Source organism: Podarcis liolepis (assembly GCF_965112155.1).
Source record: "Podarcis liolepis genome assembly, chromosome: 3".
NCBI lineage: Eukaryota > Metazoa > Chordata > Lepidosauria > Squamata > Lacertidae > Podarcis > Podarcis liolepis.
In genome coordinates this window covers 2,416,781-2,440,618 of record NC_139557.1, presented here as the reverse complement: position 1 = coordinate 2,440,618, position 23,838 = coordinate 2,416,781, and the positions used below count along the sequence as shown (strand labels likewise).

Here is a 23,838-nt window from a genome sequence, read left to right as displayed (position 1 = left end):
GAGGTACATTTGCTTGCATTTCTTATTGGAGGCATAAGGTGAAGGTATTTGAACCTCTGTATAACTGAAGACTACAGTATTTCTGGAAGAGAGGAGAAATTGAGAGCAAGATATGACTTCCATGCCTCATTACAGTTACAAAATAGAGAGTGAGTTTCCTGCATGCAGGTACTGGTAGCCTAACAACAGCCATAATAATGGATTTCTAGTCTGCATTCTGAAGTGACACAAACATCACGATATATCACCAGCTAAATATCACAATATGTATATCTATGACGGCAGCAGCACCTGTACCTCCCCGTGGCAGGCGAGGGTGCGCCATGCTTCCCCACAGCAGCCAAGGCCCTTGAGGCTCCCTGCAGCAGTGGAGGGCCTTAAGGAGTAGTAGATTTAAAAAATATATTAAATAAACCTGAAGCGTATGTAATCCGAAGTACCACTGTAGACATGCATTTGCTTGAGCTGCTTACAAAAATAAAAACCACTTCCCATCATTCTCACATGGTACTCAACCTCCCATTTCAGCATGAGGCAGCCAGCTAAATCTTCTCCCATTCACCCCCCCCCGAAGGGCTGCCCCCCAAAGCCCTCATGCCACCAATCTCTCCGTTTTTATCAAAGGGAGGGCAAGCAAGAAGATAGTCTCCTTTAAATGTTTTTTTAAAACCTTCCTTTTTGATAAGGAGGAAAACTATTTAGGGGGAACCAACAAATAAACTCCAAAATGAAAATAAAAGCATAGGTCCAATACACCTAATTGCAAACCATATTGTGCAATTAAGGATTTCCAGGTTCTAGTAGCCAAGGAACCAGCAGCCAATAACCAGTACACAGCAGATTTCATTGAATTAGGCTGGGATATGCAGCAAGTTTGCCCAAATGCTTTCTACATCTCAAGCCCAGATTTTGAAAAATAATAATATTAGCTTTTATTAATACAAACCCCTTTTCTAGCTTTTATTGAAATTATACTGAAAGATGAACAAAGTACAGTATACACAGTGTTCTGAAATGGGCACAGAAACTTATTCCAATATGTGTTCCATGTTAGCACTACTGTCTATGCCAAGATTTGTTAAACACACATTTCAGGGGGGGGAAGTCGTCATAGAATGCCACACATTTTAGCTACCAAGGCCTGAAATACTGAGAACCATTTATTGGAAATATTGCTTAAAACAAACAAGAGACAAAATACTTCCAAAACAGTTTATTCTCTAAAACCACATCCAGCTTTCTGTCAGTCAGAGCTCACACTTTCATGAAAGCCATGAAAATCCTGAAAGTTTCAGATTTTGGAAGTAGATTTATTAGAATATTACAAGGCAGTCCTGAGATGACATATGTAATTAACACAGCGACATAAGACTTTATTTACACAGAATGAGATGGGAATGATGTGGCAAAATAGCCCGTACCACCACAGATGAGGCCTCCCAATTTTGAATACCACAAAAAAGCATGCAAGCAGAAAACTGGCATATCAAGAGTTGAGTCTGCTCTTCCCCTGCCCTGCTATTTCTTATGTGCAAGGAAATTTTATTTTATTTATTAAATTTCTATACCGCCCTTCACCAAAAGATCTCAAGGTGCTTCCTTGACATGCACAGCCAGCTTAGTCACCCCACTCCTCAGCTGGGAGGATGAGTCATCTTCTATGGTTCCCAGTTTTTTCCACTTTCCATTTGAATGCATTAAAAGACTAATCTTCCATCTGCATTCTGAAGTGACACAAACCCATTTTACCACCTCAACCTGCAACAAGCTTAGTCCTACTACATCCATCAGTCAACATGTTTCAAGTGATTTCTTTGCTGATTGTTGGAAGAGGCAGGAGCATAGCCAATGTCTCCCAATCACTTATGCAGATAAAACAAAAACGTAAAGAAAAGTAATTGGCATGCAGTCGCAGTTGAGGGAGAGCACGCAAGCCAGATTGGAAGTCACTGTGAACTGTGGCTGGACAAACCAGGAAGTGTTCTATTAAGCCAAGTGCACAAGGAGAGCAGGGGTGGGAGGCAGCTGCACAAGTACAACTCATCTCAGATCTTCCAGACCATGGGGTAGTTGTATTTTTTGGACACCTTAACCACCACCTTGAAGGGGAAATTTTGTCCTAAAAGGTAATATGGGGAAACCCAGCCAGATGGGCGGGGTATAAATAATAAATTATTGTTATTGTTGTTGTTGTTGTTGTTGTTGTTGTTGTTGTTGTTGTTAAAGCAAACAAACAGAAGTAACATGTTCCTGATTCTCCAAACCATGGATCAGGAGAGTAAGCATGTTGCATGGTTACATCTGAACTGACTCCTTGTGCTTCCAGGAGGCAAATAACCAGATACTAAGCAGGTTACAGTTGTAACCAACATTATATTTTTTTCTATATTTTCTATATTTACAGATGTACCTCTCCAGGATCTGAAAAAAGCCCTCAGATGTTTAATGGGCAAAGAAACCCAATGCATAAATCGTCATACCTGAAAGAAACACGCACAAAATATACTCAGTCTTGAAACAAAAACTGTCCTCCAAAGTTGTGGCAGGAATAGTCATTGATCTCCAGACTTTTGAAGGTTTCAATAGTCTTCAATAAAACAATGCAATAAGCAGAACTACCTGTTTAATTTTGTCATGTTGCTATGACTCAGGACAACTAGATACTCTGAATGATGTTTCACCACAGAGAAGGCAAGGCAGGTGCAGCCTTACTCATTTTCAGCCTACTTACCGTAGTCCCGAAAGCTTTTAGCAGCAATGTTATACTACCAATTAGTCTGTAATGAAAAAAATTAAGGCTAAAATCTAAAACAGCCTGGTGCTCTTCAGGAATTTTGGACTGCAATCCACATTATTCCCAGCCAGCATAGCCAATGGTCAGGGCTGAGGGGAGTTAAAGTCCAAAACATCTTGAATGCAACAGGATGGGGAAAGCTGTCCTAAAGCTTTTAAGCAAATAAAAAAAGACAAGTTAATTGGTAACTTAATGCAATACAGTGGTACCTCGGGTTAAGAACTTAATTTGTTCTGGAGGTCCGTTCTTAACCTGAAACTGTTCTTAACCCGAGGTACCATTTTAGCTAATGGGGCCTCCTGCTGCTGCCGCGTGATTTCTGTTCTCATCCTGAAGCAAAGTTCTTAACTCAGGTACTATTTCTGGGTTAGAGGAGTCTGTAACCTGAAGCGGATGTAACCCGAGGTACCACTGTAGTGTCTATTAGCAGAACAAAAAACCCATGTCCAATCCCTGTTCTACTCTCCATAAATTTTAGAGTTAATACAGTGGTACCTCAGGTTACAAACACCTTGGGTTACTTCGGAGCAATTAGCCCAGATGTCCTTTCTGGTATGATTCACATGGTGAAAGAGTAATGGTTTTTGGTAACCCTCTCTAGGTGAGGGTGTGTGACTTAGTTGAGTCTGACAGGACTGTTTACTCTATAGTCTTAACCAGTTCATGCATTTACTAGAGCTAAGCATGCTGATTATAGGAGGCTAATATTTATCTCACACTTTTGATGAATTAAAAGAGATAATGTGTGTGGTGAGGTTCAAAGACTATTTTATTGGATCATGCTGGAAGCTTGTGCTAGGGGAAGGATACTTTTTTTAAAAAAAGAACCCTCTCCACAAAAATCTTCTAAAACCATGATTATGAATAAATTTTGGAAATGCATCCATTCCTCATAATAAGTGCATTTTGACAGAATAATGATGAGCAGCTGCCTTGGCTCCAAACGTAGAGCAGGTTCTACAGAACCTTTTAACATCTTTTCAAAACATTAAGACCTTTCTTTTTAGAACAACCTTTGGGGCGGCAGAGTTAAGTTTACACTCAAGTTGCTTTTCTCCACTACCAACTTATAATCATACATACCTGAAGTTAGAACTGGGCCTTCACTTATATTACATCTGACCTGCTATTCTCTTTCCTAGTTTGGAGAGCTTCCTTGGTTTGAAACCTTACAAATAAACAACTCTCTGCAAACTTGGTTATCTCATCACAAGATCACTTGAATAAAGAAGCACCACATCTTAAAACAAGAGGCAGGTACAATCTTGACTGCAGTCCACAGTTCAACTGCTGGGAGGTTTCCAGTGGCTGCACTTTGCCCCAGAGCCTGAGGTTCCCTACTCCATTTTACAACTACCACAGCCATTACAATAGCCATTCTACTACCATCCCAACACTCCCCTCACCTGATGCAGACCCTGGTTGCTGCTATCCACAACAAAGCTGTTTCCTAGTTCTGCTGGATCCCTCAGTGGCTTTTGATACCATTGACCATGGTATCCTTCTGGACCATCTGATTCCGCTCCTTCCTGAACTGTGTCCAGAAAATGGTGTTGGGAGGTGATTGTTCAGACCCTTGAGCGCTCACTTGTGGGGTGCCTCAGAGCTGTCCTCTCCCCCATGCTTTTCAACATCGTTATGAACCCGCTGGGAGAGATTGGGTTGGGTGTTCATCAATATGTAGATGATACCCAGCTCTACCTCTCTTTTAAATCAGAACTAGTGAAGGCAGTGAATGTCCTGTGTGAGTGTCTGGAGGTGGTTGGAAGATGGATTGAGGTTGAATCCTGACAAAAAGTATTGTTTTGGGGGGATGGGGGCGAGTGGGTGTGGGGTACTCCCTGGTCCTGAATGGGGTAACTGTGCCTCTGAAGGACCATGTGTGCAGCCTGGGAGTCATTTTGGACTCACAGCTGTCCATGGAAGTGCAGGTCAATTCTGTGTCCAGAGCAGCTGTCTACCAGCTGCACCTGGTATGCTGGCTGAGACCCTACCTGCCTGCGGACTGTCTTGCCAGAGTGGTGCATGCTCTAGTTATCTCCCGCTTGGACTACTGCAATGCACTCTACATGGGGCTACCTTTGAAAGTGACTTTCAGCTTCAGAGTTCATCTACAAAATGGTACTATTCTCTGTGACAAGGTCTTTGCCCAGCTCCCAGATGAAAGTTTAGGGTTTGAAGTCAGAATCCCTAACTTGCAGGCACTCAAATGAGGATTTCTTTATAACTAGGTCATCCCAGTGGCTTATAGGGTACAGGCTGGCTCTGCCATCACCACTTGAGGATGTCAGTTGGTGACCAGCTTCCGTATTTTTTGCACCATAACACTCACTTTTTTCCTCCTAAAAAGTAAGGGGAAATGTCTGTGCGTGTTATGGAGGGAAGGCCTACGGGTGGCATGCCTACAGATTTTCCTCCTCTAAAAACTACGTACGTGTTATGGTCGGGTGCGTGTTATAGAGCGAAAAATACAGTAGATTATGGAGCATGAGAGATCACGGAAGCCTGAAGTCCACCCACATCCAAGTTTAACAATACATATTTTCCAGTCACTTATCTCCTCCACCTCTTTACAATCTAGTAATATGGCTAGGTTCAGATGCATTTTAAAATGTGTATTAGTAGTTTTATACTTAGCAATCTTGCAAGCACTTCAAAAAGTCTTGGTGCCACTGTGTGGCAACTGAATAAATCTGCCGCCTCTGCGTCCCCACCCGAACCCTGAGTAAGCAGCAGCTGGCCCCATGAAGTGCTGTTTCTCCAGCTGCGACACGAGTCAGAGAAAGCCTTGCATGGAAAGCAAGCACAACCCCTCTGCTCCCATGCCTTGGCTAGGCCAGCTGTGCACTTTGCACGTGCTCTGCCCTGGTGGAAGCACAAGCACCACCTTCCAGGAAGCAGCCAGCCGCAGCCCAGCCTGGGAACCTAGAGGCGGGCACCATGCCAGCCTGACACACTGGTGGGGCAGCTAACGGATCCTGCAGGAAGTGCTGCTACTGCTGCAAAGCCCGGGGCGTTTGCACTGGAGGAGAGGTTAAGCATTGCTGCTGCTGCTGCTGCTGCTGCTGCTGCTGCTGCTGCTGTTGACGCATCCTCTCAAACAGGCAGAAGGGAAGTGACAGGTCCCACCAGCTAGTTAACCCCTGCACGCCTGGTCTGTGTCTTGGCACCTCTTGGCAAGTTTTATTTCTGATGACGGTTGTACAAAATTTGATTTGGTCATATTAGTCCACTCTCAATGCCATTCAACAGAGAAATCATTTCATTTTGCAGAACTGAATGGAGAATGTTGAATAACCATAATTAGAAATAATGCAGCTACTGTTAATTTCACAGTTAAAACATGTAATTAGTTATCTATATGCTATTTTTGCCAGCACTGTGTATGCTGCACTAGAAAAATATATATATATTTCAGTGCATAGCAAATAATGTACGTAGCTTTTAAAATCAAGCTTCTAATCTAGTTTCTCATCTTCTTTTATGTGTGTGTGTTTAAAAAATGGATTGTGAATATATATTGGTAATGGATTGTGAAACCCCTAAGAAAGTGGGAGGGCGCTTAGTAGGAATTGTAGTGAGCCACGGTTATATTGTCTGTAACTCCTTGCTCCTGCCTGTGACTACCAAAGCAGTTTCAAATTCAGTTTTTCTTGGCAAAGAGCATGGATCACTATGCCATAGAAATATATATATGGCCTTGGGTATACGGTTGTCAAGAAAAATTTGCATAGGTCACCTTTTGAGGCATAGCTTGTTCATGGTTAATTACACAGCAGGAAAACACAATACAATAACATTGGTATTAACAATCAGTGTGATACTGGTCTGCCTTACTGGATTACTGAAGTGTGTGTGCTTTGAAGCCTCAAAGTATATGTTAAGGAGAGACAATATGCTAAGGAGTTTAACAATAGGAGCAGAGTGCTGCATCTATGTAGAAATGAAAGTGGTAATGCTCTAGAGAGCTACTACTTATGGGTCTTATTATAAAATGGATAATTTTTTACTTTAACATAATGTTACAACTGCTATGTTATAGTACTACCATACCGATGATAAAAGTAGATGTAATCAGCAGAATAGATATCAAAAGTAAGGTGAGAGAATGTTCCCTAAAAAATTAATTACATTACTAAATAAGAAAAAAGTCAATTCAGTGCCACAATTTTAGATATTCAAACGTAATTCACTACTGAGTCTTATACATCCTACAACCTCAGTTATTTTCTTTTTTGAACCAGACCAAAATAGTAAGAATGGAATGGATAAATTTCAACAGAACAAAAGATTATTAAACAATATATTCATATTGCCAGAAAAAATTTCATTTCTTTTATAATCCAGGCCAAACCAGAAGGAATGTGTAAAATTTTACAGAACAAAAAAAAATTAAATGAAATTTATATGTTTTGCAAGGAAAATTTGCATTTCAGCATTCTCTGGCAATACAGACACCATTTGTCTTTGAAGAACATTGCCAGCCATTCTGAACACACTTTCAGATGGCACACTTGTTCCTCAGATAGCCCAAAACTTAGCTGCAAGCACCTTCAACATTGGGAAGGATGCCTCATGTCTCTTCCACCATATCAAAGGGCATTTTTCAGTGTTCACTGTTGGCATATAGACACATAATCTTTTAGCTTTTTTTCTGCTTTTAATCCATCATCTGCCAGTGCCAGGTCCTTCCTCCACTTTTTTTTTTTTAAAAAAGCCAAAACTTTTTTTTTGTGGTGGAGCATGGTGAGTATTTGGCTCTGCAGAAGCAGCTCACAGACTTCCATGCAGCCTGTCATCATCTTGGGGCATCCTGTCCGACAGCCTCAGGAGCCTCCAAGAAATGCAGGCGTTCGGAGCGTTGGGTCACACAGAGGCTACAAATATGAGCTATCAAAGGGGGAAGAGGAGAACTGAGAGGAGTTCTAGGGTAGGGAGTGGGGCTGGAGGAGAAAATGGGGGGCATAACGAGGGGGGAGACACAGATGCCAATAGGGGGGGGATAGAAGAGGTTCAAACAGCAGAGCAGGGTGCTTTTCTTCTTTTACTCTGATGCAACTTGCAAGCCAACAAGCCTCTCAGGAGTATTTACCTCCTGCTTGGACTGAGGAGCTTCATATGCTAGGTTCATTAAGAAACCTGTGGGCTGCTTCTGCCCCCCAAGAAAAGCGCACACAACAAACACAGGGAGTCCCCCTCTTCTATTCTGAAGCAACTTGCAAGTCAAGCATGGGGGGGGGGAGTTCCCTCTTACTTGGCAAGAGAGCAAGAGAAGTTCCTTGGAAGCTCAGAAGGGAAACAGTTCACACACACACACACACAGAGAGAGAGAGAGAGAGAGAGAGAGAGAGAGAAGCAGCACAATCCCACAGAAGGCATGATGTTTGCTCAGCTTTTAACTAGTTCTCAAAGGCGATTTTTGCAGCAGCATAACCAAAAGAGGTTGTGATAACTGAAAGAGGCTGCAGTTCTTTGTGTAGCGATGGCAGGGAAGAGCTGACTGAGGCGGAGTTAGCAAGGGCTAACTTTTTGAATACCACACACACAATTTGAAATATATAGCAGGGTCATTTTTTAAAAAGTTATGGTTTGATTTAAAATGTGCTATCAGACAATACAGTATATCGATTTATAGCACAGCCCTAGACATATTAAGTTATTCCCTTCCCAGTTTACCCACTTGTGTGAAGGCAGGAGCAGAGCAGAAGGGCTTGAGCTGTGTGACCATAGAACTTACTAAACCTAAGTTTAGCATTACATGCAAACATAGCCTTACTGGCTACCTGAAACAAATAAAACTATAGGCTAGCCAAAAGTTTCACAGAACTAATTGTCTCAGCTTTTTAAACTGCCTGGGGAATAATTGCATCATGATGTTAAGATATTAATAACAAACAAACCTGACAAGTTTAATCAGAGCCTCTTAATTGTGATTTACACCATGAAGTAGCTCAATCCAAAGACACTCCTCTGAATGAAGGCGGCTATTTATTATTATTTCCATGCACCAGTATTGACTGGTGAAGCCTAAAATCCTCCATGAAAAGCAAGAATCAAAGGGAATTTAATAAAACTAGATGCAGAGTACAAAACTGAACAAAATCTGGTTTGGGAGCTTTCAGTACATGCAATACTCTAAATCAGGCACAAGTCCTGCAGAACACGAAGTACTTGCAGGCAGAGTCTGCCAAGAGCCAGGAATATAGCAGCTATGGCTTTGAGGAACAAAAGCAGAACTTGCTAATCATTTCCACTTGCTAATCATTCCCCCCCCCCACCGCCCTTTTAAAATACCCATCAAGGTGATCTCTGAAGGAAATATTAGAGTTAACTGGCAAAGCATGACTAAACGCTGCACATGGCTTGGCAGAGGACCAATATCTGCCATTTTAAATAGTAGCACAGGTTATGAAAAGCTGCTAAACCCCATCATGTAAGTTGCCTCATAGAAACAATATACTGTACAATGCCATTCAGCTGGCTTACTCAGGCAGCTGCCACATGAACTGTGCTACAGAGATCAGTGAGCTGAAACACCGCAAGAGCCAAAAGATTTAAAATGATTTAATAAGTACAACTCATCAAACTGACTCATAATTGAATGAATTATTATTTACGTGCTTCTCGTGATCTACATTTGTTTATACACAGCACCTTGTGAACACTGTAATGCACATGACCAAACCATGCTGCCGCCCTATAAAGTAGCGACAATCTTAATTTCTGATATACAGGCACAGTGCAGTTCGCCTCTGGTTAGGCAATCTGATACGCTAGCAAAAGAATGCACTTATTTCTCCCTATACAGATTCAAGGGGATCTGGTCTATGAAGAAGTCACAAAACTATGGACAAATGAAATTTTCACTTTAACAAGATAGGAAAATAAAATGCAAAGGTTTAGACTGCACGAAAACTAAAATAAATAGAAGTCAACAGCACACATAAGACGGCTAATTTTATGCTTGTTCCCCAAGTTTACTAGACAAGCTTTAAGCTATTTCCTTTTATCTCCTGGAATCAAACAAGTAACCACGGAAACTCTAACTACTAACTACATTTGTTTTTTTCTCATTCTGCAGAGGAAAACCTGCATGTACACAACAGCCAAAAAAGAGGGTGGAGCAAAGTTTACAGCAGATGGTGGGAAACTGAGGAACTGACATATTTTTAGAATTAGCAACATATCCCTGGTGGTACATTACAGAAGTGGAATGAGCTATGACTTTCTCTGAAAGGAATATATTTACATTATAGAAAGGCTACATATGTAATGAATTTCAGATTTTTTTGCTAATCACATACAAGCCATGTAGCTTAGCTCCATGCTATTTCAACTGTATGTTGTCCTTACCTACCAAATTGTTATCATTCACTTATACAGCAGTTCAAACAGTCACACCTAAATGCAATGGTTTGGCATTGAAGGTAGCCTGTGTGTTCCTGGATCTAAGAGAAACCAAGGGGCTGGGACATATTATTTGACTCACAACTGAACTTTAGAACAGACTCTGTTGTAAAGTTAGGTGACATCAGGCAATATGAAAGCTTGATTGCCGGCGTTTAACCTGTAACAGCTCATTTACAAATGTGAGCCATTGCTTGAGACTGCATGTAAGGAACAACTGCATCTGCAAGCTGCATGCAGAATCACCCATTGCACACTTTACCTCTGTAAACACTGATCTGAGTTTACTGTCGCCGTCTGGGACGTGGGAGAGAAGCCTCACCTCACCTGCCTGCGGATGGCAAAGTTGTAGGTGGCAAGGAAAGGCACTGCAAGAGGCAGTGGAAGACCTTTCTCCTTCCTCTTCCCACAATTACAACAGCATACTTGACCAGGCCCAGCCCTTGGCCCTTTCCTCCTCCTCCTACCCATCATTACATAATGCTGGTGACTTAAGTCTAATGTTCCCATATCTTCATTTGAATCTGATGCATATTCAGATCATAGGTGTTAAGAGTCAGATGCACACAAGGACTGATACAGTCCAACAAAAGCACCACATTTTCAGCTCACACTATAGTTTTCTTCCTGTCCACACCAGGAAGGAGGCTCTTGTGACCATGGAGGGATGAGAAAAGAAGCATGTTTTTGCATGAGTAGAATGTGTGCTTTTATTTAAAATGCATCTCTGGGTTATTTGTGGGGCATAGGAATTCATTCATTTCCCCCCACAAAATATAGTCCGTCCACCCCCAATGTCTGAGGGACAGTGGACTGGCCCCCTGCCGAAAAAGTTTGCTGACCCCTGTTCCAGCTAGTTCTTACTGATGTAATCAAATGAGCAAGGAGAAGATTCCCCAACGACACTATCTCAAGGCAATGGCAAGCGCTCATCTGTGAGCACTGCACATACATTTTGAGCTGACTGACTGCACAGGCCAATGGGAAAATGCTCTATCTTTCTTTCAAAGAAAGGACTTTTTCCCTTACTTCTGCAAGAATCCTGGAGTACACATGCCCATTTCTTTTCTTGCTATCACACCAACACCTTCCTTTGCTCCTAGGTGGCATAAGAGATAACCTTCTTCAATGAAGCTGTGGAAAGCCTAGTTCTGTTCTGTTTATTTTAAGAGAGGCACATGGCAGGAAAGTCCATTATGGTATAGTCCAAGGGCCTTAGATTTATTATCAATTTGGGTGATGGTCAACTATGACCAAGTTCTACTTTACCATGAAATAATAAACTGAAAAATGCCAATCACCAAATTGTTAACTCAAAAATTATTAATAATCTGCCTGATATTTTACTAGCCATTACACACACATACACACACACACACACACACACACTAATATGGCAAGCCCATGCCTATGCCTTATAATCTAGAAACCTAATATGCTAGGTTAGCACATATTTATGATGCCTAAAAACACATTAGAGAGATCTAGGACAGGGGTCAGCAAACTTTTTCAGGAGGGTCCACTGTCCCTCAGACCTTGTCGGGGGCCGGACCCACCGCCTGGGCAGCCTCCACGCCGCTGCTTCCTCTCGCTCAACCGCCTCAGTGGGAAGGAAGCCAATCAGAAGCCATGCCAGTGTCGCTGCCCACGGCTTTTGATAGGCTGCTGGAGCTTCCTGCAGCCAATCAGAAGCCAAGCCGTGCCGCGTCACGGAAGTCAGTCTCCGTGTGGTGAGGCCTCTGCACTGCACCTATTCAGCGCAGGGACTGACCGAGCGGGTGGCAGGGTCTGTAAGGTTTGCGGGCCAGATTAACAAGCCCGGTGGGCCCTATCAGGCCTTTGGGCCTTAGTTTGATGAGCTCTGATCTAGGACATCACTCCTGAGCTTTGTTCCAGGGTAAGAACCAGCGTTAGAAATTAGCCAGGCGCCAGTTGCAATTTGCAACCAACCATTTGTGACTGGATGGAAATGTCCAGGCGACACTATTGGTGCCTAGCATCTCCCCCTGCCTAGCTGCAGTAAGCTGGTCTGCCAGGCACAACAGAAGCAAATGATATGCCTCTTTTGCTGCTGCACTACCCCCACCAAACACCTGATTTCCCCATCACTGCAGCAGCAAAAGACATGTCTTTAGTGCAGCTGAAAAAGCCTCTTTTTCCTACCACTACTCCAATACTTTGGCCACCTCATGAGAAGAGAAGGGCAGGAAAAAAAATGTGCCTAGACATTTTGTTTTGCCACCCATAACCTAGGTCCCAGGAGCAGCATGGCTCCTACCATTCCTATGCCAGTTTCTAACACTGAAAGAAATACAACACAGATGAAATAATGCCAGTGTTGGATCTCTTGCATGTTTTGGTGTACAGACCTAAACACAGGTTGAGAGAAGCACAAAAGGAATCAGATTTTTAAATTTTCCTTCCTCCTTTCCTAATTACACAGAATCCAGAATTGTGTAGCTGGAGATCTGCCTCTCAATGGGAACCTACTGAGTCTGTCCTTTGATGTCTTCTAAAAATAGGAAATGCCTCAAAAGCTGCAGCAAGGACAAGCTAAAGGGAGTAGATCTTTGCATATTTTCATCCTCAGAACTATGATCAACAAACAGAGAATCAAGCAGAGGTACACAGTTCCTTTTTTGGTCACCTTTTAATCTACCGTTTTAAAGAAAGCAGGTCAGCAGAAGAGAATACATCTTCAAATATCTTCAAGGCCCATCACATAGAAGATGGAGCAAGCTTGTTTTCTTCTGCTCTGGAGGCCAGAACCTGAACCAACGGCTTTAAGTTACAAGAAAGGAGATTCCAACTAAACATCTGGAAGAACTTTCTGACTCCTTAAGAGACTCCCATTTCTTGATCATGCGAGGTTTTTAAGCAGATGGCCATCTGTCATGGATGCTTCAGTTAAGATTCCTGCATTACAGGGGGTTGGACTGCATGATCCACAGGATCATAGAATCATAGAGTTGGAATAGACCACAAGGGCCATCGAGTCCAACCCCCTGCCAAGCAGGAAACACCATTAGAGCACTTCTGACATATGGTTGACAAGCCTCTGCTTAAAGACCTCCAAAGTAGGAGACTCCACCACACTCCTTGGCAGCAAATTCCACTGTCAAACAGCTCTTACTGTCAGGAAGTTCTTCCTAACGTTTAGGTGGAATCTTCTTTCTTGTAGTTTGGATCCATTGCTCCGTGTCCGCTTCTCTGGAGCAGCAGAAAACAACCTTTCTCCCTCCTCTATGTGACATCCTTTTATATATTTGAACATGGCTATCATATCACCCCTTAACCTCCTCTTCTCCAGGCTAAACATGCCCAGCTCCCTTAGCCGTTCCTCATAAGGCATCGTTTCCAGGCCTTTGACCATTTTGGTTGCCCTCCTCTGGACACGTTCCAGTTTGTCAGTGTCCTTCTTGAATTGTGGTGCCCAGAACTGGACACAGTACTCCAGATGAGGTCTGACCAGAGCAGAATAGAGTGGCACTATTATATTCTGCTTTGTAGGATCAAGTCTACAATTCTGTGATTCAGTATTTGCCTGATTACAGAACTGATATGAAGGTGGATTCATCTGACTTCCTGCAAAAAGAGAAAACCTCCAATTCTACACCCTAGCTAGCATAATATCCATTTAAAATCGTACCAATCTAAATAGCAGAACATCTGTGTAGTAAACTACTGTAGTATGACTATCACATTCCTTTTTATATAGCAATGGGGGTTTTTAAGTGCTTTATCTCTGGTTGTGCTCAATTTCATCAACATTAATTGGTGGCATAATATATGAATTAAACATAGCCTCTATCTTATTTCTGAGAATGAAGCTGTATTAGACTTCCAATAGCTTTAGGAATTTAGGTCTGTATCATCAAGCTTATGAAAATAAATTATGTCATTTTGAAGATACTACTTTCCCTTCACAAGCTATACAGTTCTGCCACTGTATCTAAAGGCTGACATAAAATCTCTTTATATTTACCAGCTCTGGACACGCAAACTCACACTTTTCCTGACTTATGCTGTTGGAATTTAGTACAGGGAAACCAGAATTATTGCTGGGGCTGGGGAGTGAAGTGGGAACCCAACAGCATTTGAATTGAAGCAGCTTGGCATTTGTGCATCACAAGAAAAACTCTTGTGTTGAATCCATGTATTGTCCGCAACAAACATTTGCTTAGGCCTATGACTTTTCTTCATGCAGGTCAGGTTGCACTACACACCCACATCCGGTCCAATACATGCAACTGCAATCCTTCAAAATTGGAGCAAGGAGGAGGGTCCTGAAAGCCCTGCTAGATCAGACCAAAGGCCCATCTACTCCAACATTCTGTTTCTGCAATGGCAAATCAGATGCCTCTGAGAAGCCCACAACTAGGACATGAGGGCAATAATAGCACTCTTCTGCTGTTGCTCCTCAGCAACTAATCTTCTCAGTGACTAAGGCACTGCCTCTGATCCTGCAGACAAGTACCCATTGATAGTCTTATCCTCCATAAATTTGTCTAAACATTTTCTAAAGCTATCCTAGTTTGTAGCCATCACAACATTCTGTGGTAGCAAATTTCCATGGTTTAACTATGTGCTTTGTGAAAACTTCTTTTTGTCTGTCTTGCACTCCACAAAACTCAGATTCACATTGGGAAACCTAAGGTTTTCAGTATTAGGTTTTTTTTTGGGGGGGGGGGGGGAGAGAGACACAACGTCTCCCTAGGGACTTTCTGCATGCCACACAGGGTTTTATACACTTTTATCATAACCCCACTTTACGTGCCTTACTTCTAAGCTAAATAACACCAAACAGTGTCAGCTGTCCCTTTAGGCGAGTTGTTCCAGTTCCTGATCATTTTACTTGCCCTATTCATAACCTTTTCCAGCAGTTCTACTACATCCCTTTCAAGGCGTGGCAACCAACACCGTTCAGAGTATTCCAAGTGTGGACTCATAGATTTGCTCATTCTTTTCCTAATGATCTCTAATATATTGCCTTTTTCACAGCAGGCCCCCACTGAATCAACATTTCTTTTTCTTTTCTTTTAATTATGTACTTTAACACACCAAAAAGAAAAAACAAATATCCATCAACACAAAACAAAAAGAACATCAATACATTAACTAATAATCTCAAAACTTTAAATTAATGATGGTCTTTTTCTATAGACCCAACTTCCCATCTACTCCTTACTTCAATTTCTCATCAGTTACTCACTGACATAACAAATTATATTAAAATTTAGTAATCTTTAGTCTAACTTAAATTTTACATCATACTTGAAACTGCTACTGAAAATTAAACCACAATTATTATTTTTCAGATAAATTTTGAAGATAAATGATTGTTTTAGTTTGTTTTTTATTTTTATTTTTTCTGATTTTTTCACTGACTAATCCACCATAGCCTCCAAATCCCTTTCCTGTCCGGTCAGTCAGACAGACAAAGAGTGATCACCATTCAGACCAGGCATATCCACAGTAGGCTTAAAACAGTCATAATTGATTATATCTGAAGCTGAAGCATGTACAAGGAGCAAGTAAGACCACCTATAAAGCAAAATCAATATATTCTCCACCCTGGGAGTGGGGGGAGGGGGGAGAGACAAGTCAAGGCTACACATGCTGATCCTCTTTTCTACCTTTATTTGCCAGTTTAGATTTTTAAAAACTCTATTAAGAAGAAAAAACCCTGACCACACTGAGGTCTCTAAACCATTTCAACAAGTTTTCCAAGAATCTCTCACGTAAGCTCACAAATAACAAAACTTTTAAAAAACACCATTGAAGTGCACGGGTGGTAATAAAACCTGCTGACAGCTCAGACTTCAAAAGTGGTGCATTTGATCTTGTGCCTCAAACATAATACATTTTGAAACAAGGCACTTGGGTTCATTTGAAACTACTTCCGAGTCGATGTATGTAGTAGTTGGCCTTGGTGTATTCATAGTTTTTCCATATTCATCAGTCAATAATTCCAAAGATCAACAGCAATGCTGCATTTATTTAATAGGGCCAAAACCTCAGGAGCCCTTTTTAGTATCCCCGTATTAGTTTTCTTAAAATATGTTTTCTGAATATCAAACTGGGAACACAAGCATGAAAATATATCTTGTCAGTGGACCAGATGTTTAGGTAATACTGACAGTTTACAGGAAGTATCAATTTATATGAAAGATCTTAAACCCAAAGTATAGCATACAGGCAAAGACACCCTAGACTATAAGCAGCACATCTAATATAAACATCCAGCATGCTACTATACCTTTCATTATAATATGCTTTGTGAGATACAAAATAGAAAACAAGAAACTTAGCTTCACTCTCACTTCTGGCCACTCCACTTTCCTTCCCCCTTACAAGTTAAGCATAGAAAAAATTATTCCATTGCTGGACAGCTCAGATTCAGAAGAGATAAAATTGGAATTCAGCTGATAGAAAGCCAAGAAGAGGAATCACAATGATTGTACTGAAAAAGTCAGTTGACTCCCAGCCAAGATAAAACACTTCACAGAAAAGTACAATGTCATAAGCCAAGACTCATGGAACTATGTCATGCAGGTTTTTAAACGAAACAGTATAACACAGAACTTCAAATTAGTAGGAGCAGGTGTAAAAGATTTCTCTTTAAGAGATGACACACTGACAGATTGAACCAAATCATAACTAAAGCACAAAGATGACAACATCAAAACCCTCACCATCTCAAATCACTGTACTCCTCTTTTGATAAAAACAAATAAGAAATTAAACAACTCCTCCTCCTCCTCCTCTATTTTAGCCCTTTAAAGGAAACCGGAGAAGGAAAATAACTTTGCTACAAATACATCACACTAGGGTTAATTGAGACCGAGGACACAAGGCCAATTTTTAAAAGGAAACTTTAAAAGGATAAACACCACACCAAAAACTTGCGTTTCCTTTTAGAGGTGGGAATATAAGTAAGAACACAGGAGAAAAAAGCTTTTACACATTAGAACAAAGGAATACTACTTACTTTGTTCTGCCTTTTTTATTATTCAGCTAACGTCCAGGACTGCTGTACTCTAGTTAGTCCTGGGCAAACCCAGCTTTAGGAAACGCTTCGGGCTCCCTTAAAAAGGAGAGATTTCCCCTAGAAAAAGCTCCATGACAAAGGCATCCCTCCCCCCCCCCGCCACCCCAAAATAAAAGGACTACAACCACAGCCAGCTTTTTGCCAGAGGAAGAGGCAGAGGACGCCTGTGCAATTTCCCTTTCCAGGAGGACAAAGGACGGAGCCCGCAACCCTCCAGACAGCGACGCGAGAGGCGGAAAACAACCCAGGAACCCGCGCATGGACGCCTTCGGGGGGGGGGAAACACGAACGGATTCTTTTCTTCCTTTTACCGTTTTCTTGCTTTTACCGTTTAATTCTTCATAGAAACTGCTGCCTCCCCCCTTTTACACTTTCCTCGCGTCCCGGCCAAACCCGACAAATGGGGATGAGAAGCAAAACCCGGAAGGGAGCGCGAGGCGGGCGGCTCACCCAGGACGGGACCCTCGCGGACAGTTCTCCTCCTCCCGCTGGAAGCCCCTCGAAGCCCCGCAGCCGGAGACACGGCCGGGCGGGAAGCGCCGAGGCCCGAGCGGAGTCCGAAGGGGCCCGGGTCCCGCGAAGGGGGCGGAAGTCGCTGGCCTCCGCGGCCTGCGAGGAAGACGGCGAGGGCGGCGGGGCAGAAGCCGAGAGGAGCCTCCGGGGCAGCGAGCGGCACAACAAGAAGAAGCAGAAGCAGCAGCAGCAGCAGCAGCGGCCGCTCCGGCGCCCAGACACATATAGCCCAGGAAGCGGGCGGGGAGGCGGTGACCTCATAAGAACGCGCCGCCCCGCGGAGGATGACGGGAACTGTAGTCCTCCGGAGAGGGAGGCGCTCCTGAAACCAGGCCCCGTCCGCCAATATGGCGGCGCCCAGAGGCCTTGGACGGGTCTTTGTTTTGGTTTTTGAAGCCCCGCCTTCACTTGTTTGCTTATTTATTGCAAACAAGGTTTTAAATCATTCCAACAATTCAGATTAATAGCACAGTGAACCCGCAACTTGCGCGCCTTTAACTTGCGTGCATTCAGCTTTCGCACTTGGCTTTTTAAAAAGGGGGCGGGGGCGTCTAGGGAAAGACTTTGGCAAGCCCCCCCCCCCCGCTTCCCATCTGTTTGAATTATGCGCAAATTCGGCTTTAGGCGCGATCCCCGGAATGAGCGTTGCCGCCTTCGGTCCGGCAAAATAAGGAACATGGGGGGGGGGGGGGAATTGGGCGGCTAAAAATGACTTGACCCGGTGAGGAAAGAAATGTCTTCCAAGCAATCCATTATAATGGCCAGACTCATAGAGTAGACCCAAGGAAACGTACGGCTCTAAGTTAGCAACGCACATTCATTTCAATGACTCACATCCTCCCCCACCTGCTGAATTTCTACCTGTCAAAAGAATGGTAAATGTAGAAAACCAGCCAAAGAAAGAAAGAGGTGGAGATAGCAACAAATTCTGTTTCTTTTCCAAACAAAACTTTGCTTCTAACATCTCTTTCCACATACCTGCTAATGCCAATTCATTCTCTCTCTCTCTCTCTCTCTCTCTCTCTCTCTCTCTCACACACACACACGTGCATCACAGACATGTTCATCCAACCACTAGGGTTACATCTCTTCTTGTCATATATTTGAGACATTTTAAAATAATTCATCTGTTGCCCATAGGCATTCATAGAATCTTAGAATTGTAGAGTTGGAAGCGACCCTGAGGGTCATTTAGTCCAACCCCCTGGAATGCAGGAATTTTAACTAAAGCATTATTTAAAGCACTCTTACACCACTTTAACAGTCCCCCAAAGAATCTCTTATTCATAGATAGATAGATAGATAGATACACACACGCACGCCTATATATATCTATAATATCTATATATAATCATATATGTATATAATTTTCATATTTTTCATTTCAAATTAAACATATTTCATGACATACATTCAATGACTTCCCTCCCTACCCTTTCAAGGTTCTATCTACCATTCCTGCATATTTTAATATATCCATCTACTTCAGTTTTTACTGTATTTTTGGTTTCTATGGAAGCCGCCCAGAGTGGCTGGGGAGGCCCAGCCAGATGGGCGGGGTATAAATGATAAATTATTATTATTATTATTATTATTATTATTATTATTATTATTATATTCTCCTATCTTGCATCACTTTCAAATATGTTATGCTATTGAATTTACCTTAATACTGCCAACGTGTTCAACTGTGCACAATTATTTTCTACATACTCAATGAAAATTTTCCACTCCTCTTTAAATACCTGTTTTTCTTGTTCTCTTATTCTACTTGTTAGACCAGCTAACTCTGCATATTCTATCATCCTGAGTTGCCAATCCTCCTTGCTAGGGACCTCCCTCACCTATTTTGGGGCTAACAAAGTCCAAGCTACCATTGTAGCATACATAATTAGGTTTTTCTGACACCTAGGAACCTTTGTCTGGACAATTCCTAACACAAATGCCTCTGGTTTGGGGGGGGGGAGTTGTTTTTAAACATTTTCCCATCTCATTAAATATCATTTCCCAATATTCTTTAACTTTTTTGCATGTCCACCACATATGGAAAAAGGTCCTTCCATTTCTTTACATTTTCAACCCAAATCGGATTCCACTTTATACATCCTAGCCAATCTACTTGGAGTTAAAAACCATCTATGAATCATTTTAATGTAATTCTCTTTCAATGTGTGGCATGCCGTAAATTTCAAATCTTTTTTCCAAAGTTTCTCCCAGAGGTTTAGTTCTGTATTATACAATATATCCATTGCCTAGTGGGTCATTGAAGCTTTAACCAGCTCATCTTTTGTTTCACATTCCAATACAGTGGTACCTCAGGTTACATACGCTTCAGGTTACATACGCTTCAGGTTACAGACTCCGCTAACCCATAAATAGTACCTCGGGTTAAGAACTTTGCTTCAGGATGAGAACAGAAATCATGCTCTGGCAGCGCGGTGGCAGCAGGAGGCCCCATTAGCTAAAGTGGTGCTTCAGGTTAAGAACAGTTTTAGGTTAAGGATGGTCCTCCAGAACGAATTAAGTTCTTAACCCAAGGTACCACTGGAATAGTTTATACATTTTCGATGATAATGATGATAATTTTTCCTTATTCTGCACTAACTCTTTTTCAAATTTGTGAGCTTTGGTCCCAAAATCCATTTTTCTTATCTAATTTAAACCTATCATATGTTGATGATACTGTAACCAATCAGTAACTTGTCTCCTTATTTCTTTCGTTGGTTTCAATCTGGGTTCACTCCCTGAAAAGTCCACCACGTCTCTATAGGTCGCCCACCATCTACCTATATTGAGTCTCTTGATTATGATTGCTTCAGTTGGCAAGTTTTTGTATTTCTCCTAGACTCCATAAAAATTTCTCCTAATGGTTCATGAAACGCTTATAAATTTTAGCTTTCTCATACCAAAGGCATGTATGCCAGCTGAATTTCGTATTGTGGCCTTCCAAATCTAAAATGTGTGCATTTCCCAATACAATCCATTCCCTTAGCCAACACAAACAAGCTGCCTCATAATACAATTCTAGGTCTGGCTAGGCAAAGCCCCCTCTTTCTTTTGTATCTATCAAAATTTTATGTTTTGATAGATGTTATTCGAGGCTATTTCACCTGCCAGATGAATTTAGAAATATATTCTTTCCTTTCCTTGAAACAACTTAAGTTATTAACAATCGGGATGGACTGAACAATCGGGATTGACAACATTTTAAGGCAGGAAATTCATTTTAATGGCTGAGATTCTACCTAATAGGGAGAGTTTCATTCTTCCCCAAATCTCCATCTTTTTATTATCTTTCTACTGTTTAATGTTGAAATAAATTGAGATTTCTCATTGTCAGACAAATCCCTAGGTATTTCTTACCTATTTTTAAGCCACTTACCATTTCCAAAACCTTTTTCGACTGGTCGTCCATGTTTTTAACCAACATTTTAGTCTTTTCTGTGTTTCTTTTAAGGCCTTCCACTTCTTCTAATGCCTTGGGAACACACTCTGTTGGTTGTTCCAATGTTCATACCACATTGTCAGCAAATGCCTTTAATTTATATGATTGGCGCCCCACCTCTATACCTTTAATTTCCCTATTTTCCCTTATATTCTGTAACAATATTTCAAATGTCAAGATAAACAACAACAGGGATAAAGGGTAGGAGAAGGGCCAAAAACAGTTGGCCTTTCACAGGGCTGCCCCAAGATATTTTGGCACCTAAGAACAGACCCCAAGTTACTAATGCCCCTCCCTGCTAGGGAGGAAGGGAGGAGGGAATATCTACACATCAGGAACAAGGGGAAAAGAAAGATTGACATTGGGAACTGCTGCCCCAGGGAATCTTTCTGCCTGAGGTAGTTTCCTCCCCTTGTCTCATGGGTGGGCAACCCTGGTCTTTCAGCAAAGCCCATGGAATAGCCCTGCTTCCCTTCTCCCTCTCACATCTTGATGTCTGTTGCTAGGTGACTCAAGGACAGCAGGCCTCTGTGACAGAATTATATAAACTCTACTTCTATAGGAGCTCCAGATGATTATATGCTGATAATTTTAATGGTATCCCATATATCAAACAAGTAAGAGAAGGACCACAGCCATGTACATATGTCTTTGAGCCCAGGGCTGGTCTAGGACAGTTTGCTGTCTGGGAAGAAAGGACAAGATGGTATGTCCCTTAGTTCACATGTGGAAGTTAACTGGACCGGCAGTTTAACTTTGCTTCAACTCTTGTGATGAAACAACATCCTCTACTGCACTTAAAGACAGCAGGCCAGATGAAGGTAATCTGTATGGCATGTACAGCTCTGTCTTCCAAAACTTTGGCCTGACTTGTTCACTGCACTACCTTGCACCTGTCTGCTGCTTGAACAAACAGATGTCACAATGCAGGAATGGAAATGCCATGTGTCATGTGTGCAGACAACATATGTCATGTGTGCAGAGTACATGTACACTCACATGATGCCTGCTAGAGTGTGTGATCTAGTTTGCCTACTTCTCTGCCATCTTGGTCAGCCAGGTGCCTTTCAAAAAGGTGGTTCCTGTGACACTTTGGAATAAAGCGATTGCGACAGACAGACAGCCTGGCCAGGCTAGTCACCAGCAAGCAAGCATTGCCACCTCTAGGGCATCAGCCCTAGAAAATGTCTGAACAGTGGTTTTATGTAGACCAGGGCTGTGCAGTCTATTTTCTGTTCAGGGTCACATTTCCTTGGGGATAATACAACATGCCAAAGCTGTTCTAAAAAGCAAGTGAAAGCAACTCCTTTCTGACTGTAGTGTGCTGTATAAATATGCACACCTGCATGGCTGAAGCTGAGAGGATGGAACCCAACTCGTACAAATGGGATAAACTTATTTAAAAAGTTTTTTTAAAGAAATTAACCACATATATCAATTAATTTTGTTCTGAAATGAAATAGAATGAGGGAGAAATAAATAAATATAAAGAAGAAATGTTAAGCAAAGAAGGAACTCTGATGGAAAGGAAGAATTGGGTAACTTCAGGAGCACATAAAATGAGGCCAGAGGTGCATTTATTTAGTCCTATATTAAAATGCCAAGTTTTTTTCCAACTGAGACATCGAGATCAGTACCCAGATCTGCTTAACTGCAGCAATGTGACTATAACTTCACATGCCTTCAAATCATGTCCTGGAACCTGCGACCACCTGCAGCCCACCTGCAATGCAGACATTAAATAGCACACAAACACCAAGGAGCAGAACTATCACCGCCCCCAGCATTACTTTCTGAAATCTAACTCTACCATCACCATGTAAGAGCCAAACGACTGGAGGCTTCCCCCAATACAGAAAGGCTTAGACAACATTTGCAAATAACATCTACAATGCTGCTGTTCTGGATGTAAATGACAAATTCTTTCGAAATACAGTAATGAGCCTAAGGCACATGCTTCCTGGCATAAAGACTTGTTATTTTGTATGCACTTCAAGTATAAGCCCAACAATCTTGCAAACAGTCCATTCAGTACAGGACAACTCACAACGTAGCAGAAACATTTAAAAAAAACCAAAAACTTCTGCATGCTTAGAGGTAAGAAGAAACTACAAGAGCAAGCAATGTCTCTTGAGTGTAGAAGTTTTCTTCAAGAGAAAGTTGAGGAGGTGACAAATGATTTGAAGATGAAAAGGCGAGGTGGTGGTGATTTCTGTAAAATCAATAGTGCTGGATGTGAGCTCTCACAAATTGTGAATGATGAGGAGTGAATTCCGCAATCAGATCAAGCCCACAACTGGTTTTGAAGAAGTGGGCAATAGAGATGAAATTTGGTGACTTTATTTAGCTCCTTTATGTTGTGAGAAGCAAAGCAAATTCTTTTTTGCCCTGGGCCTCCAAACAGCAATACCAGCAAAATATAAAATTATTTTAAATTAAAAATAAAATATCAAATACATTAGCCGCTATGAAAAATATCTGATCACCAATGCAGGCAGAGCTGTCAGCGCTACATGTTCAAAGGAGATCTGTGTTTTCCTTTGCAGCAGCTGACAGGTTGCAGCTATATTCGGGAATTACAGAAGCAGTCAAAATATGTTAAGCCATAGCTTTTCCTGAAAAATTAAA

General features: G+C 41.9%; 1 protein-coding gene across 3 annotated transcripts in view; it reads right to left on the bottom strand.

Moving 5' to 3' along the window:
* PELI1 (pellino E3 ubiquitin protein ligase 1) overlaps positions 1-23,838 on the bottom strand; it is a 78,515-nt gene that overhangs the window by 40,653 nt on the left and 14,024 nt on the right. The window contains exon 1 of one of the 3 annotated variants that reach the window (XM_083495249.1): positions 17,581-18,034. The exons of 1 other annotated variant lie outside the window; for it this stretch is intronic. The gene's annotated coding sequence lies outside the window, so the exon portion shown is untranslated. Of the gene's footprint in view, positions 1-17,580; positions 18,035-23,838 lie in introns of those variants that run through there. One more of the 3 variants, XM_083495248.1, reaches the window with a different exon arrangement.